The sequence below is a fragment of the Camellia sinensis genome, unplaced genomic scaffold (genome assembly GCF_055761805.1).
Source record: "Camellia sinensis isolate YWXY unplaced genomic scaffold, ASM5576180v1 Unanchor1, whole genome shotgun sequence".
NCBI classification, from domain to species: Eukaryota; Viridiplantae; Streptophyta; class Magnoliopsida; order Ericales; family Theaceae; genus Camellia; species Camellia sinensis.
The window spans coordinates 24,015,860-24,031,872 of NW_028128987.1; the positions used below are offsets into that span (position 1 = coordinate 24,015,860).

Consider the following 16,013-nt stretch of genomic DNA (forward strand, 5'->3'; position numbering starts at 1 on the left):
AAGGAAAAAAATAAGAGACAAATGAAATTGAGTGTTCGTAGAAAGGAGGCGAAGAGGGGTTCAATTTATAAAAAAAGCAAATGGTTGGTTTAGGGTGATAGGTGGGAAAACTGTGGGTAGCCCACGGTTTTGTCTTTCCCTTTTTTTTTTTTTTTTTTTTTTTTTTTTTTTTTTTTTTTTTTTATGTGATGGGAAATGGCAAGAAAATTTAATTTATTATTAAATAACAATAAACAATAATATGATAGATATAAAAGAGATGAGATAAATACAAATAAATAATTTAAAATTAGATTATTATCTAAAAATTTCACCACTAAATTATCATAATAAACCATCAATACCACTCACTAAATATTAATACCTCAAAATACGGGGTGTTACAATCTATCTCCCTTAAAATAATTTCGTCCTCGAAATTTCAATCCGTAATGCTCCAAAATTTAATCTCAACTAAAACTCCAAATAACACGGTTCCGCTACACACTTTGATATAAAAATGATTTTTTTTTTCACCTTAAATATCAACCCCCCCTTTTTTTTTCATAATACTCACCACCCAACAGATCCCATGTAAGACCTAATCCCTACGCTCTGATACCATTTTGTAACGCCCCACTCCCAGGTCGTTAAATACACTAAAATAGCCTAAAAAAAATACAAGTTTTGCTCCCACAAATAATAATTACAAAATCGTCTCCAAATGGTACAATATCCTCCAAAATTCTAATTACCTCCAAAATAAACAATATTACAACTATCTCCAAATTTAATAATTACAGTGGTGTGTCCCAAATCTCTATATTAATAAATCTTTTTAATCTCAATTTTGAGCTCCACTAAAATCTGCTTCGCGCCTGAAAAATAAATTAATTCGGGAAGTATACAATACGACATGAATACAAGGCTCGGATACAGAATAAATTAACAGGAATCCAACAATTTATGACATTAAATCAACGATACGATAATAAAGCAATTTACCAAATTGCACAACAAATCAACTATAATTTATCTAGGACCAAATACCCGGTCCTACTCTGTACATGATCAGTAAATAAATTCATTTATTCACCCACCTCATCCAAGCTCCACGCTTATCCGGGCATATTGGTGTAAACAATTAATAAAATTCACTCGATCCATGTACGGAGTATTTCCATGTCATTCAGTCAGACAAATCACTATTTTAACACGTAAATATTTGCAGAGAATTTTGCCAAATGATCAGATTATCAACGATTTGACAACAAATGATCTTACAAAATCTATCAATAACCACAATAATCAAGTGGATTACAAATTGAGGATAATTAAAAATAGAGAACTCTTTGCAAAGAGATTTAAATAGAGCATATTGTATACAACCCGAATTTACCTCAAAATAATTAATTTTATCACCATAAATCCGAAATTGCTCCATGGATCTCCAAAATAATTTTGATATCTTGTAAAATTACTAACTCTCAATTTAAATATTCCTATGTCTAAACTTAAAATTTACATCACAAATGGAGAGAGAGTTGAAAGTAGGAGAAAAGGAAAAAAATAAGAGGAATGAAATTGAGTGTTCGTAGAAAGGAGGAGAAGAGGGGTTCAATTTATAAGAAAAGCAAATGGTTGGTTTAGGGTGATATGTGGGAAAACTGTGGGTAGCCCACAGTTTTATCTTTTCTTCTTCTTCTTTTTCTTCTTCTTCTTCTTTTTTTTTTTTTTTTTTTCCCTATGTGATGGGAAATGGCAAGAAAATTTAATTTATTATTAAATAACAATAAACAATAATATGATAGATATAAAAGAGATGAGATAAATACAAATAAATAATTTAAAATTAGATTATTATCTAAAAATTTCACTACTAAACTATCATAATAAACCATCAATATCACTCATTAAATATTAATACCTCAAAATATGGGGTGTTACAAAAATTGATGAACACAGAGCTACCTAATAGAACCGATCCAACGAGAATTAAGGTCCCCTGGTTCTTTGTTTCTGGAACCAGAGGAGAAGGAAGAGTTCGAGGACCGCTTTTACTAAACTTCAAGAAAGCATGACGATTAACAACATTGTCCTCTCTCCATTTGAAAGTGGCAGCTTCTTCTTCTAGCAACTACCCTCTCCCAAAATGGCAACAGCACAAAAACAGTCATTGATGCAAGACCTTTTGCACTGCGCTTCAGTTGCAGGCACGGAATGTTCATAGTCAGATGTTGGGCAATCAGTATTGATTAGTGTCTCAAAATCGTAGATATCTTCCGCAGAATTGATGTCATCTTCTAAACAGCTTTGTGTGAAATTTGGCTTGCAGCTTCCATACGTATTGTTTGGATCAAGTAAGGAATACCCTGGCTGGCATTTGCAATCTGGCCTTTGGTTATCATTGAGTTTGCAAATGCTATTAAACCCACAAGCCCCACTGCCTTCACCTCCACCAATATCAACACATATATTATCGGGCTTTGACCAAATAGGAGTCCACTTTGTACTGCTATTGAAAGTCTTTTTTTTTTGAACGGAGGTATTGAAAGTCTTTGAATGATAATATTGGGTAAAAACTCCATCAAAATTCAGAGTTGCTTTGTGGAAATGTGAATCCGAATATACAAATCAAGTAAATAATTAAATAATAATAATTTTACAATCTCAAATATTTTAATTGTGAATCCTAAAGTGCAAATTAAATATTTGAAGAGTCTTTTAATTAATTTTAAACTTACAAAAATTTATGGGGAAAGTATTTAATTTAGAGGCAAGAATTATTATTAAAAAAAAAAATAGAGAAGTGGGTGTGACTTGAATTCTAGACCACAAAATTATTAAATAAAACTCTTATCATTTGAGTTGCATATAACTTACATATATTTTTTTTGTATATTTATCTATTTATTTGACTTGTGCCCACCACTAGTACAAAATGAAATAAACACAAACCCTACTCTCTTTTCGGTTCAAAACAGTAGCAGCAGCCGTGAGGGAGCCACCACGGGAGAGAGAGAGAGAAGTTGAGAGAAAAGAAGAAGAAAGAAAAAGGTTGCAAACAAGGAAAAACTTTTGGATGTGTGGTAGGTTTCTAGCTTTCTTCTTTTTTTTTTTTTCTTTTTTATCCTTATTCTATTATTATTTAGTTCATCGATGGAGAGGTGTAGGTTTATGTATTTTGTATATAAACACTGTTAAGAAACCTGCGGAAATAAATTGTGTGTAAAGAATGGGAGAAATTCTTAGTTTAAAAATTCTATACAGAGTCACAAACTTTAAAAATCAAGAAACCATATTAAACGGATGAATTTTGAACTGAAATTTTTACAGTAGATTAATTACATATTGAATTGTATACCAGAATTTTCTTATAATTTTTGGGAGTCAAAATCTATATTAACTGTTGCGTTCAAATCTGTCTAGAAAATTGGTTTAAAACAGTAACTTCGAAAGTGTCGTCCTCTTTGGATATAAATCCGAAAATTATCAATTTAGCATCATTAGAACCAGTTACGAATCTAGTTTCTCAAATTTTTGGCTTTGCATTGATTGCTAATGTATACTAAGAGAACCATTAATTTCTTTAGAGTATTGCAGAAAGCGACCTGTTTGGATATAATTAATTGCAAATAATTATTTTGATAAGCAAATCAAGTGAAACCAATTAGGTTTGAAACTTAGGATATATTAGTTGTTTTCTGGAGGATTTTGAAATTTTTTGAATAGCGTGGAGTGGGTTTTGTAATTTTCAAAGTTAGTGAATAGATTGGGAAAGCTTGTTTAAAATTCTGTTTTATTTTAAAGTTACTTTTAATTAAGTTTCAATTTGAACCCATGCCTTGGGGGTGATTTTAGACCTTGAAGAACATGAGCTTAGGTAACATTTAAGAGTAACGGTGAGTTGGGTTGAGCCGTGTTAGGGCGCTTTAGTTTGGGGTTACTTAGTTTCTTATTCTTTAGTATTTTTAAACTAGTAGTGACATGTAGTTTTCATACTTGGTTCAGGGTACTAGTTAGACTTTTATACTCTATTTGAGGATTACATTATTCCGTTTCCAGGTGAGAAGTTGCATGCTACAAATTTTTATAAATGTTCCCCTATTAAATTGTTGTTTCAGGACTAAGTTGTTTTGATAAATTATTATATTATCGATGGAATTAAATTATTTATGAAACATGTGTAAACTTGGTATACTGTGGACTACTTGTTATGGTCTTATGTTTATAATAGTGAACTACCATGTTTTGCGAAACTGAATTGTATTGATTATCAGGACCATTTGTGTATTTTTGTCCAGGGAAATTATTCCACTGTGTATGGTGACTCTAGTCACTAGGGAAAAGATCCGGGTTGGACCGTGATGACTCTAGTGCTCAACGATTGTAAGGAAAAGACCTGGGTTGGGCTAGGTGACCTTCAATTGGATCGTCTTAGAGAAAAGGCCCAGGTTGTCACCCTGAGGATAACTCTTAGTTTGGTATTGGATCCAACTGGGCTTATAGCCTTGATAATTGTGTGGCATGTTACTTGTTATTTCTTGGTACCTAGAAAATTATTGGTGTCCATGTTGTAATCTGTTTTAAGTGAAAAATGTCATTTATCATGTTCTTGAGAGGCATGAATATTTTAACCGTTGAACTGTGGAACCTTCTTTTTGAAACAGATTATCTTTATCAAAACTGTATGTCAATCTAGTTTCTGTGATATATATCTTATTTTGGAATTCATCCCTGTTTTCAAAACTGTATATACTACCCGTGTTGATACTCACTGAGCTATCAGCTGACTTAGTTGTTTACCATTTCTAGGTGTTAGAAAGACTTAGAGTGGACTCATGGCATAGCGGGGACTCGATTGCATGGACCTCTAGGACATTCATTTATTTTGTTTTAGATTGTTATGTCAAGTTTGTGCATATTTCTTTTTATTTTTTATTGAGGTTCATTTAGGATTATTTTGATATGTGGGTTGTTTATATCCCATATGTTTGGACGGTATTGATTACGGTTGGTTTTGCCATTTATACTTGTGGTATGTCACTGGATTAAGTTTTGGTTATTTATTATTGGACTATTGTTTAGTTATTCAATGTGTTTATGGATTCGTATTTAGGCTTACGTGTGCCTTGGGCTAGGGTCATGTGGGCCATGGCCAGTCTTACCCGGATTTGGGACGTGACAGAAAATATTCAGTGGCCGGGAACAACGTACTTTGTGAGATATAGAATCTTTGGTTATTCCTTCTCAATATGTACATGAATCCTGTGTCGCCGAAGATCCCTCAGTAACTAGAATTGGACGAATTAGAGGAATTATACGTGCCATTGATATAGTAAGAATCATAAGCAAAATTGGAAGTGATGTCTCTGGTATCAAGGACAAGATTCCCATCCCGGAGCAAACAGAGTTGAAACCTTCCCAGCGAGAAATTAGTCTCCGAAAGGCGAGAAAATATTACCCCACCGGACTTCATAATCTGTGTAGGCAACATGGTATCAGTTGGATTTTTGAAACTTTCCCACAGATTGACAGAATCGCTGCTCACAAGTACAAAGTTGCCAGTATCATTCATAAAACCATGAGCAACATTAGTGTTGAGAATAAGCTGAGAGTTCCACAATTCTTTGCCTTGAGGGTCATTGAGAACTAGCCCTCTGTCAATAGTTAGGCCCAGTTTGGATCCAATTGAGACAGGGACGCCATTATGCCCATACCAGACAATGGTTTGGTCTGGTATTTTGTAATACCATATGGAAAGCAAGAAGAGATTCTTTTGCTCAAGTGGTTTAAACCCAAATGCAAAAACACTAGAGGGTGATAGCCATGGGGTGTCCTTGTTATTTACAGTGATAGATGTACCCACAACCATGGTACCATTAGTCTGAGCAACAATAGAAAATTACAGGAGGAAGAGTAACAAGAAGTGGAAGAGTGGATGATGAGGTAGAGCATAAGCCATTGATTGATAGATCAAGCTCGAATTGGGTAGATGGAAATGAAAGAATAAAAAAAGAAAGATCAAAGTGTTTTTTTAGGCAAAGGAAAAGACTTTGAAGTCAACCTGTACCTTTCAGCAAAGACTTCTACATCCATAGCATTATTGGTCTTTGATCACCATTCTTTAATGACTCTATCAGAGCCACATATATAGCTGCCCGGACCATTAAAAGTCCATAAAATAAAATACCGATAGTTGTCATAATGTTGGACTTATTTTCACCTCACATGATACGCCCAATACAAAAAGGATGAGTTTTAATGGAATGACAATTAATAAAATTAAAAATTGGTTAGCTTGTAATTTTAAAGAATTAATGAGAAAAGAACTTTTATAATAATCGTATTGATTGTGAATTCATCATATCTATAGTGAATTAGGTATTAACTGGGCTATGAATCAATTAGTATGGTGAACAGATCAATACACATGTACTAAGTGGGGAGGATTAACTTTTTAGACGTGGGAAAAATTTGAAAATAAGATTCAAGCCTATATTTTCTTAAATCATTAAATATCTTGCAAAATAAATAAATAAATAAATAAATATTTGCCGTGCTCTCATATGTATCCAGTTAGTCACGCATTCTTAAGTGCGCTAATCAAGTATTAAAATTGTTTTACTTTATATTTACATCATATATTAGTTAAATCTTCAAATTGATAAGTATTAAAAGTGTTTTTTTTTTAAATTTTTATTAGTGAATTCTCAACATTTGATTATTTCTAGAATTCTCAACATTTGATGGGCACATTGCACCGTTTTTGATCATTTGATTTTGACACCTTTACCAACAAAACCTTGTGTTCGTTGAATAGTCCACACGGTTTCGTAAGTTCAAAATTGAAATAGCCCACACAGTTTCTAGCTTTTTTGTATGGGTGAAACACTAATAAATCCAAGTTTTTGAACTTGTGCACTAGTTAGTCTTGCCTTTTTTTTTTTTTTTTTTTTGTTAAACCAACAGGTCCTAAAACAACCAAATTGACACATCTGTCCTCTTCCATGCACGTTGCAATAACCCTCATGCTATCCTAACCATACTCATATGCATTCATGTGATTCCGTCTTGTAAACTTGCATTTCGAGTCTTGTCCCTGTTCGTTTAAATGTTACAGCATGTTTTGTATCTTGCTTGGTGTGAGTTTAGCCGAGGTCATTTTCAGTTATCTTGGAACCACTTTGTTTGACCTCCACCCTCGCCCTGACATATTGGCCGAGGTGTGAATCATCTAGGCCGAGATGTTACCTTTGCACCCAAATGATCTTGCCCCGGAGTGGTATGACCTAGACCGAGGTGTGGCACATCTAGGCCAAGGTGTGGCACAGCTTAGTCAAGTATTGTCCTTCCTAGCCGAGGTCATCATTCCCTACTTGCCGATGTCTTGATATTAGCCGAGGTCCTTACTCGCCAGAGTGCCCATGCCGTCTTGCTTGTTGAACACACTTTGTCATAGTTTTGTCTTGTCACTCAGTCACCTTTTTGTTTAGCACCAACCAGCCGTTGCCACGTGCCTCTGTAGAGGGTTAAGTCAGCTAACAGACTTAGAAATGAATCATTTTACTATATGTCTTTGGTTGTGAGGAGAGAGAAGCTCTAGAAGAAGAAGAAGAAGTTTAGAGTGAGAGAGTGGGTTTCGAGCTTGATTCCTAGAGATCAAACCATTAGATTCGTATATTGAGGTTAGATTCTTGATCTACTCTTGTCATTCTTACTAATCACCTAGCTGCATTGCGTGATCGAACCTGTTTTGCATGTCATGCATCGATTTAAAGTTGGTTTTGGAAAGAGAAAATGGTGTTCACGTATTCTTGAAAGAAAGGTCTTGTTTGATCTGGAAGGTTGCATTTAAGTTTCATGTTTTGTGTTCGTTCTTACAAGATCCTTGAATATGGGTACCCAGGTCCATGTTTTTGAGCTCATAGCATGAAATCCCAGATTTTGTAATAACAAATCACGATCCTTGCATTCATCTCCCTCATGTTCATGTTCTTCATGTTCATCATGTTCTTCAAGAAAGGGAAACCCAGATTTTTCCCGACTTCATTCCGCTGAATGTGGCCATCGAGGCAACACCTCGGCAAGGAGGTGTGAGACCTCAGCCTAGACCTGGTAGTCACCCAGCATGTTTCCCGAGATAAAGAATTGTGTTTGTTCTGATTTGACTTAGTCTTGGGGAAATGCCGAGACCATCTACATGCATGTGAAACTTGTTTGAAAGTGCATTCAACTGACTTTGCCATGTGTTTGTAGGGTTTGGACTTGCCTTGACCCCGACGTCTCAAGAACTAAGTGAGTGGTATTTTTAATAAAGTTATGTTATAATGTTTTGATAAAGTCTCGTTTTGCTCCGTTTTGAGAAAGTATTTGTAAGCATGAATGGTTATTCCTAATTGGAAAATATATATATATATATTCTTGTTTTGATGACATTCTTGGAAGTCCGTACGTGCTAAGGGACTATAAGCGTGTGTAGCACAAAGTTTGGAAGTCCGTACGTGCTAAGGGACTATAAGCGTTTGTAGCACAAAGTTTGGAAGTCCGTATGTGCTAAGGGACTATAAGCATTTGTAGCACAAAGTTTGGAAGTCCGTACGTGCTAGGGGACTCTAAGCATTAGTAGCACAAGTCCTTAGTGTCCGGGGACTATAACGCAACGACACCATTGAATTGAGATATCTCCCTTGTCTTGACTTGTCTTGTCTTGTTTGCCACGGACGGTTTACCGCGTGGGTCTTGTTGCCGAGATGTCATCACTTGTAATATAACGATGTTAGTAAGCATCCTTTGAACTTGATAGATTTGGAAGATGGACTTGGTTCATCCCTTGACTTGTACCAATATGTTATGTATTGTTTGATAAAGATTTTGAATCCCAGTCATGCAAACCCCTTTATTTCTTATACCATTCACTGAGTATCCAAGCTCACCCTCTCTATATATATGTAGGTGATGAGTAGGAAGGCGGTGACGCCTAAGTGTGACTCGCAAGCTGTTTTGGGTTTTGCTATGTCGGCTTAACTTGCATACACGTCGGCAGTCTTGAAAATTATGCTTCTCGGCTTATAATACTTGTAATTTACACATGTCGGTTGAAGAAGCCTTTTGATCAAGATGTAAAATGTATTTTGTACTTTATTGTATTTGTATCCAAGTGGTAATATTATGTAAAGATGTATGCCATTTCATTTGATTTATGCACAGCTCTTATGGACTAATTAGATTTGTATATATTGCTTCCGCACATGTTAGCCCCATATGTAATACTCTGATTGTGTGTGAATTTTGAAAGTTGGCCTTCGGTAATCTCGGATTATTGGCCATCACGGTACCATTCTACTAGAGGCGGAATGGGGTCGTGACAGAATGGTATCAGAGCACGCATTCCTTGTAGTACGTTATTCACACACTTCGAGTCCTAAAGAGCATAGGATGTCCTTTAGAATAATTTTAGGATTGCATCATATTGCTTGTTGCTTGACAAGGTGTGCATTATCTCGGCATAACCATTTGTTATTTGCATACATGCTTCTTGGTTCAGTTTGTTTTAAGGTTGCATTTTGACTACTCATAGCATCATGAGGAGAGGTAGACCATTAGTTGGCCGAGATCAACCAGAGGATAGATTGGACGGACTAGAGAGACTAGTTGAAGGTTTAACTCACGAGTTGAGGCAGATGAGGCAACAGAATGCAAGTGCTACATCAACCCCGGCCGAACAGACGGATGGCCGACATGCAGCTCCACCTCTTCCAGTGCCCCAAGTGCCTCCACAGCCAGCCTTGTATGGGGAAGGGATGATGACTTTGATTAATGAGTTCAAGAAGATGAACCCACCAAGATTCGCAGGAGGCATAGAGCCGATGAAGGCCGAGGCGTGGGTTTTGGAAATGGGAAAGCTGTTCGAGATCTTCCCTAGCACCGACACTCAGAAGGTGACATTAGCAGCATTCACATTAGACGATGACGCTCGAAGGTGGTGGATGATGATCCGGGAGGCTAACCCTGGTTTAACTTGGGCTAGATTTTTGGAACTGTTTTACAACAAGCATTTTCCGCTTAGCGTCCGCGATCGCAAGACCACAGAGTTCCAGACTCTGACACAAGGCAGCAGAACAGTGGCGGAGTACGACCGCGCCTTCACCGAATTGGCGAGATATGCGCCTCATATGGTCAGTGATGAGTATAGGAAGGCCAGGAAGTTTGAAAGTGGACTACGAGGACCAATCCAGGATCGGGTCAACATGCTCAATATGCCGACTTACGCCGAGGTGTTAGACAAGGCCATCTTGGCGGAAGCTAACCTAAACCGATATCAAAGTTTAGGAGAGAGTCAGAGGAAGAGACAGAATTATGAGGGTCGTCGGATACCGTTTAATGCCAAGAAGAAGGCGAATCTGGGCAGTTCCAGCAACTCAGATCGGGATGGGAATGCTAAGCCAACGTGTGCGAGTTGTGGGAAGCCGCATACCGGGGTTTGCCGCTGGGCGACAGGAGCCTGCTTTGAATGTGGCGAGATAGGCCACCGCGTGAAGGACTGTCCAAAGGCAAGAGCTGGTGATGGTAAGAAAAGTGGGAACACCTCAGGCTCTGCACAAGGAAGCAAAGTTGGAAGGACACAGATGAGACAGGGCAGAGTTTTTGCTTTAGTGCCAGGAGACACCTAGAATGTTGAAACGGTAGTGTCAGGTACACTCTCAATTTGCTCCCAAGTTGCATATGTCTTGATTGATTCGGGCTCTACGCATTCCTTTGTATCTGTTAAGTTTGCCAAGAAGTTGAACAGACCGTTAGAACCCCTTGATTATGTGCTATCTGTATCTACTCCATATGGGGGAACTATACTTATTGCATCCATATATAGGGCGTGTGTTGTGATGATTGAGGATATAGAATTATTAGCTGATTTGATGCCATTTAGCATGACTTATTTTGATGTCATATTGGGAATGGATTGGTTAGTAGCGCATCATGCATTCATTAATTGTGTTACTAAGAGCGTTACATTGAAGACCCCAAACAAAATCGAGGTCTTTTTCCAAGGTAAGGGAGTAGTACCCCCACCTTACTTAATCTCATCCATGAAAGCCTATAAGTTGATCCAAAAAGGGTGTCAGGGTTATTTGTGCAGTATACTAAGTGATTTGAACGGAAGTGTTGAGTTAGCCGACATACCAGTTGTTAGGGAATTTCCCGACGTTTTTCCAAATGAGCTGCCTGGCCACTTAGTCGATAGAGAAATAGAGTTTACTGTGGACCTCGTGTCGGGAACGCAACCTATCTCCAAAACACCCTATAGGATGGCCCCAGCTGAACTTAGAGAACTGAAACTACAGTTACAAGAATTGTTGGATAAGGGATTCATCAGGCCGAGCACTTCACCGTGGGGAGCACCTGTTTTATTTGTTAAGAAGAAGGATGGCACGCTTCGCCTTTGCATTGATTACAGAGAACTTAATAAGGTAACCATCAAGAACAAGTACCCATTGCGTAGGATTGACGATTTACTCGATCAGTTACAAGGGGCACGAGTCTTTTCCAAGATTGACCTTAGGTCGGGCTACCACCAGCTGAAACTTAAAGCTGAGGACATTGAGAAGACTGCCTTTCGGACAAGGTATGGCCACTATGAATTTTTGGTAATGCCTTTCGGAGTGACCAATGCTCCTGCAGCGTTCATGGATTTGATGAATAGAGTCTTTAAGCCGTATCTGGATGAGTTCGTAGTTGTTTTTATTGACGACATACTGATCTATTCCAAGAGCACAATTGAGCACGAGAACCATTTGAAGCTTGCCCTACAAATCTTGAGAGGCAAGAAGCTGTATGCCAAGTTGAGCAAGTGCGAGTTTTGGCTTTCCAGCATCTCATTTTTAGGGCATGTGATCGATGAAGAAGGCATATCAGTTGATCCGAGCAAGATTGAGGCCATTGTGAATTGGCCGACGCCGACCAACGTGTCCGAGGTTCGTAGTTTTCTGGGCTTGGCAGGTTATTACAGAAAGTTTGTGAAGGATTTCTCAAGGATAGCAGTACCATTGACATAACTAACTAAGAAAGGAACAACATATGGATGGACCGATGATAGAGAATCAGCCTTCCAAGAGTTGAAGACGAGGTTGGTTACGGCACCAGTTCTTATACTCCCATCGGGTAATGAGGAATTTCAGATCTTCAGCGATGCTTCGCATAAGAGTTTGGGTTGTGTATTAATGCAAGGGGGCAGAGTCATAGCTTATGCATCTCGTCAGTTGAAGCTTCATGAAAAGAACTATCCAACCCATGATCTAGAGCTAGCGGCCGTGGTGTTTGCTTTGAAGATTTGGCGCCACTACCTGTATGGAGCCTCTTGCCAAGTTTTTACAGATCATAAGAGTTTGAAGTATTTGTTCACCCAGAAGGAACTGAATTTAAGGCAGAGAAGATGGCTTGAACTATTGAAGGATTATGACATGCAGATTCAGTATCACCCAGGTAAAGCAAACTCGGTAGCCGACGCATTGAGTAGGAAGTCAGCGGGAAGTTTGGCGTGCCTAGCCATGATTCCAGTGGAGCCGACTACTATTGGGGAGGTAAAGGCAAGACAAATGGAGGAGGGATTCCTGAAGAAGGTAGCCGACGAGATTACCACCAAGCCGAGGTCGGGTTACACCCTTGAGAATGGAGTGCTTAAGTTTGAAGGAAGATTGTGCGTGGCTGACGTCCCAGAATTGAAAAGAAGGATTTTACAAGACTCTCATGGATCCAGATTTGCAGTTCACCCAGGGAACACCAAGATGTATCAGGATGTGAAACAAACCTTTTGGTGGCCGAATATGAAAAGAGAGATAGCCGAGTTCATGTCTCAGTGTTTGTATTGTCAACAGGTGAAAGCGGAACATCAGAGGCCAGCAGGACTTCTCCAACCTTTGCCGATTCCTGAGTGGAAATGGGAAGACATCTCCATGGACTTCGTGATTGGGCTGTCGAAGACACAGAAAGGAATGGATTCGATTTGGGTTATAATCGACAGGTTAACTAAGTTAGCGCATTTCTTGCCGGTTAGGACTTTGTTCAATACCGACCGACTTGCTGTGTTGTATATGAATGAGATCGTTAGACATCATGGTGTGCCGATGTCCATCGTGTCAGACCGAGATCCAAAATTTGTTTCTAGATTTTGGCAGAGTTTACAAAGGGCTTTGGGGACCGAATTGAGGTTTAGAACAGCTTTTCATCCGCAGACCGATGGCCAAACAGAGAGAACCATTCAAACACTTGAAGATATGCTTAGACTGTGTGTATTGGACTTCAAGGGAAGCTGGGAAGTGCACTTGCCGTTAGTAGAGTTCGCTTACAACAACAGCTACCAAGCTAGCATTGGCATGGTGCCGTATGAAGCCTTGTATGGGAGAAAGTGCAGATCGCCGATATGTTGGACCGAAGTAGGAGATAAAGCTTTGATCGGCCCGGATTTAGTTCAAAGAACAACCGAAAAGATTAAGCTTATCCAACAGAGAATTAGAACCGCTCAGAGCCAACAAAAGAGTTACGCCGATCAGAGAAGGAAGGAGTTAGAATTCGAAGTAGGGGATCATGTGTTCCTGAAAACCTCGCCGATGAAAGGAGTTTCAAGATTTGGGAAGAAGGGTAAATTGGCACCCCGTTACATTGGACCGTTTGAAATTCTTGAGAAAGTTAACCCGGTTGCCTACAGACTAGCTTTACCACTGAGATTAAGTCAAGTTCATGATGTGTTTCATATCTCGATGTTGAGGAAGTATATACGGGATTCACTACATGTGATCGATCATTTCGGGATTGTGGTTGATGAAGGCTTAAGCTATGAAGAAGAACCGATACGTATCATCGATAGGCAAGTAAGGTGTTTGAGAAATAAGGTAATACCGATGGTGAAGATTGAATGGAAAGAGCATTACGGCAAGGATGCTACGTGAGAAATGGAAGAGGAAATGAAAGTCCGATACCCGGAGTTATTCTCGAACCAAGGTAACTCAAGTTTGGGGACCAAACTTCTTTAAGGGGGGTAGGATGTAATAACCCTCATGCTATCCTAACCATACTCATATGCATTCATGTGATTCCGTCTTGTAAACTTGCATTTCGAGTCTTGTCCTTGTTCGTTTAAATGTTACAACATGTTTTGTATCTTGCTTGGTGTGAGTTTAGCCGAGGTCATTTTCAGTTATCTTGGAACCACTTTGTTTGACCTCCACCCTCGCCCTGACATATTGGCCGAGGTGTGAATCATCTAGGCCGAGATGTTACCTTTGTACCCAAGTGATCTTGCCCCGGAGTGGTATGACCTAGACCGAGGTGTGGCACATCTAGGCCAAGGTGTGGCACAGCTTAGTCAAGTGTTGTCCTTCCTAGCCGAGGTCATCATTCCCTACTTGCCGATGTCTTGATATTAGCCGAGGTCCTTACTCGCCAGAGTGCCCATGCCGTCTTGCTTGTTGAACACACTTTGTCATTGTTTTGTCTTGTCATTCAGTCACCTTTTTGTTTAGCACCAACCAGCCGCTGCCACGTGCCTCTGTAGAGGGTTAAGTTAGCCAACAGACTTAGAAATGAATCATTTTACTATATGTCTTTGGTTGTGAGGAGAGAGAAGCTCTAAAGAAGAAGAAGAAGTTTAGAGTGAGAGAGTGGGTTTCGAGCTTGATTCCTAGAGATCAAACCATTAGATTCGCGTATTGAGGTTAGATTCTTGATCTACTCTTGTCATTCTTACTAATCACCTAGCTGCATTGCATGATCGAACCTGTTTTGCATGTCATGCATCGATTTAAAGTTGGTTTTGGAAAGAGAAAATGGTGTTCACGTATTCTTGAAAGAAAGGTCTTGTTTGATCTGGAAGGTTGCTTTTAAGTTTCATGTTTTGTGTTCGTTCTCACAAGATCCTTGAATATGGGTACCCAGGTCCATGTTTTTGAGCTCATAGCATGAAATCCCAGATTTTGTAATAACAAATCACGATCCTTGCATTCATCTCCCTCCTGTTCATGTTCTTCATGTTCATCATGTTCTTCAAGAAAGGGAAACCCAGATTTTTCCCGACTTCATTCCGCTGAATGTGGCCATCGAGGCAACACCTCGGCAAGGAGGTGTGAGACCTCGGCCTAGATCTGGTAGTCGCCCAGCATGTTTCTCGAGATAAAGAATTGTGTTTGTTCTGATTTGACTTAGTCTTGGGGAAATGCCGAGATCATCTGCATGCATGTGAAACTTGTTTGAAAGTGCATTCAACCGACTTTGCCATGTGTTTGTAGGGTTTGGACTTGCCTTGACCCCGACGTCTCAAGAACTAAGTGAGTGGTATTTTTAATAAAGCTATGTTATAATGTTTTGATAAAGTCTCGTTTTGCTCCGTTTTGAGAAAGTATTTGTAAGCATGAATGGTTATTCCTAATTGGAAAATATATATATATATATATATATTCTTGTTTTGATGACATTCTTGGAAGTCCGTACGTGCTAAGGGACTATAAGCGTGTGTAGCACAAAGTTTGGAAGTCCGTACGTGCTAAGGGACTATAAGCGTTTGTAGCACAAAGTTTGGAAGTCCGTATGTGCTAAGGGACTATAAGCATTTGTAGCACAAAGTTTGGAAGTCCGTACGTGCTAGGGGACTCTAAGCATTAGTAGCACAAGTCCTTAGTGTCCGGGGACTATAACGCAACGACACCATTGAATTGAGATATCTCCCTTGTCTTGACTTGTCTTGTCTTGTTTGCCACGGACGGTTTACCGCGTGGGTCTTATTGCCGAGAAGTCATCACTTGTAATATAACGATGTTAGTAAGCATCCTTTGAACTTGACAGATTTGGAAGATGGACTTGGTTCATCCCTTGACTTGTACCAATATGTTATGTATTGTTTGATAAAGATTTTGAATACCAGTCATGCAAACCCCTTTATTTCTTATACCATTGTAACAAGCCCGCGGGGGACCACGCTACAGTTCGGACTCGATTAGTGTATCGGTTCTTAATCTGAACCAAAGAGTCCAAATCTGGCAAATCGT

The 16,013-nt window shown here is 38.9% G+C and overlaps 1 pseudogene; it reads right to left on the reverse strand.

Moving 5' to 3' along the window:
• Window positions 1–5,266: 5,266 nt before the first annotated feature.
• Window positions 5,267–5,854, reverse strand: LOC145814139 (G-type lectin S-receptor-like serine/threonine-protein kinase LECRK3 pseudogene; annotated as a pseudogene).
• Between the last annotated feature and the right edge of the window lie 10,159 nt (window positions 5,855–16,013).